General features: G+C 42.6%; 1 protein-coding gene across 1 annotated transcript in view; it reads left to right on the top strand.

Moving 5' to 3' along the window:
- Positions 1-671: 671 nt before the first annotated feature.
- Positions 672-2,820, top strand: part of LOC104967060 (DDB1- and CUL4-associated factor 13-like) — a 16,987-nt gene continuing 14,838 nt past the window's right edge. The window contains exons 1-2 of the mRNA XM_010796447.1: positions 672-679; positions 1,954-1,958. The gene's annotated coding sequence lies outside the window, so the exon portion shown is untranslated. The remainder of the gene's footprint in view (positions 680-1,953; positions 1,959-2,820) is intronic.

The following is a 2,820-nucleotide window of genomic DNA, read 5'->3' as shown; positions in this document are numbered from 1 at the left end:
CAAATTACTTACTTAAATTGAACCTGGGGGACACCTGCCTTTTTTTTGTCCAAAAGCTAAAACAATATACAGGTATACAAAAAAACACATATACACAGTTCTGTATAGTACGTCCTTTATTCGGGGTTCAGTTATGAAAACCAGACTGTAAAAGGCAGAATCTATATGGTCACAGGATAACTGACATATAACAATTTCCGTCACGAAGAGTTTCACACCAGGCACTGGTGACCACCACGCGCACTCGCTGGGGATCACCAGGCACTCATATAAGCCATGTTAAGTGTAAAATTTATTTATTATTTCTTAAATTCAAAAGGCGTGAGAGCGACCTTATACGAGGGCGTTTGATCTCGTTCGAATGCAAAGTGAAAACTACGTACCCTGTAAATTCGGGTGCGGGCGTGTGTGGATAGCAGGTGTGTACCAACGGTCGACACAAACATGGTAAAAGTCCGCTAAACTAGGACAAGATCTTTTGCTACCCTACCCTATAAACAACCTCAATCCACCCAGCAGCAGTGCCTATCCCCTGTGTGCCTATTGCACGTCTGTCCGGTCCTGGGAGAGGGATCCCTCCTCTGTTGCTCTCCCTGAGGTTTCTCCCATTTTTCCCTTTAAACTTTGGGTTTTCTCTGGAAGTTTTTCCTTGTACGATGTGAGGGTCTAAGGACAGAGGGTGTCGTATTGTCATACTGATATTCTGTACAAACTGTGAAGTCCACTGAGACAAATGTAACATTTGTGATATTGGGCTATATAAATAAACATTGATTGATTGATTGACTCAGGGTGTAGGTGGGGGATGGGCAATACAAGTGATAAAGTGCCCCCTTTGCCTTCTCTTCTCTACTCCCCCTGCTCCTGTTTGCTGAGGATACCTTTTGCGTGTTCTATTTCATGTTGTTACTCCACCATTCAGCTCTATAGGTGTTTGTATAGCTTTGTGTGGCTCTCACACAGGCTACTCCTGCACTGAGAGGCTTATGTAACAACAGAAGGCCAGATGTTGTAGTATTGGAGCCGCTGTTGGTTGGGGTTCTGTTCTGACTCAGTCCAGGATCCCTGAACTGCTGCAATCATATAGCTTTCTTTTTGTAGGGAAAATTAATATATTGCATTATATATTAAACACCCAAGCTACAAACATTGCTTACTCTAGGGGGCTTCAACTGGCAATCTTAATACACAAGGTATGCCCTATGATTTTGCCAAAATGATGCTTAAATACAATAAATGTTCATAAAATGACAGCAGCTTGAGGCAGTGTCAATGTATCCAACACATGCAGTGAAACAGTACAGTGTGCACTTAATTAAACATTACCGGAAAAAAATCTAGTTAACACAACCCATGTCTTGTTCTTAAATATTTCCCCACTGTCATGTTTTGCCAAGGTCATTTAAGATTGCGCAGCCAGGGGCAGGAAAATCCCTTCAAACTTTGCTGGAGGGATAAGAGCCCAGAGGATAAAACCTATGCTGACGAATGCAGATGTTATTTAGAACAAAGCCTTGAGAGACAATAGAGCCTGTGCGGTGCTGTGCTGTGCCACGCGGGAGATGGCAGGCTGATTGCTCTGTCAATGGGGACTGAGGCTGTCATATCAGCAGCGAGACCTGATAGCATCTCGGACGTCAATGTCTCTCGTTTTCTCCCTGATGTCCTCTTCTCCTTTCCTGTCCTGTCCTCTCTTTTCCCCTTGTCCCTTCTCATTTCCTCTACCACACGCTAACCTGACCTCAACTTTCCACTTATGTCTTCTGATTGTATCCTTTCCCTTTTAGCCCTGCTTAAAACATATAAAGAGACTCATCAGGCCATATTTATAACAAGTCAAACTAGTTTTATCATCAACTAATCCCATAAAACAACCAAAACCTACGATGGTTCGATCCTACCAGCAACCAAACCTCTTCAGTGCCTTTTATTTCCCAAATAAAATGTAATAAGCCACACAGTTAATTTAGGTGGCATATTCCTTTAACATCCTGAACACAAGCCGTGCACTACTGTCATAAATATGTTAGGGCAGCAACCATCTAATTTAAAAGTCTCTATCAAATCCTCCTGTTGGAGTTAAATCTCCATTAATCTGTATTTTGTATCAACATTGCAATCTCATACAAGCTTATTGTTTTGTTTTTATAGCCCACAACTTTATTGTTTTACTGCAGTATCACAGCTTTCATCCACGTTGCATCATGGTAGCTACAGGCAGCTGTTTCGCAGAAAAAATCTCCCCCACTATAAAATACATGCTCAGCATCAAGACACACTGACAAAGTTAGCGACTAGTTAGCTAACATAGTATAGCATTTAGTAATGCTAGAGAGGACATTAGATTTATCAGTACTTGGTGAGTGAATGGTACATAAATCTATATTTTATATGAACATTGCAAGCGCATACAAGCACCTTGTGTTTGTTGAATGGCCCGCAACTGTTTTACTTGTGACTGTAAGGGTTGCCAACTCTCACGCGTGTGACACACGCTTTCACTCTCAATCTCACGCTCCCCAAACTATTCTCACGCCAAAAACAAGATGAACCGGCGATCGTTTTTGGTTGGTTATTTACAATGTTGAGTTGACAGCTGCTCAAGCTGTCGATCCGCTCCCTCCCCCGCACCTACCACTCTTAACAACGTTAACAGACACAGACAGCAGAGAGCAGTGGGAGCCGGTTGGTCAATCCCCGACCCGTATTGCGCATGCGCAGATCTAAGATCCAGTAGAATGATAAAGAAGTAATCGACAAAGACAGCGTAAAGAGCGTTCCGCTGCATTAATTGTTCTACTATGCTCACCCCAATACAGA

This window comes from Notothenia coriiceps, unplaced genomic scaffold (assembly GCF_000735185.1).
Source record: "Notothenia coriiceps isolate Sejong01 unplaced genomic scaffold, NC01 NC01_scaffold00037250, whole genome shotgun sequence".
NCBI lineage: Eukaryota > Metazoa > Chordata > Actinopteri > Perciformes > Nototheniidae > Notothenia > Notothenia coriiceps.
Note: the sequence above shows the minus strand (reverse complement) of the source record. Positions and strands in the feature narration are given on the sequence as shown.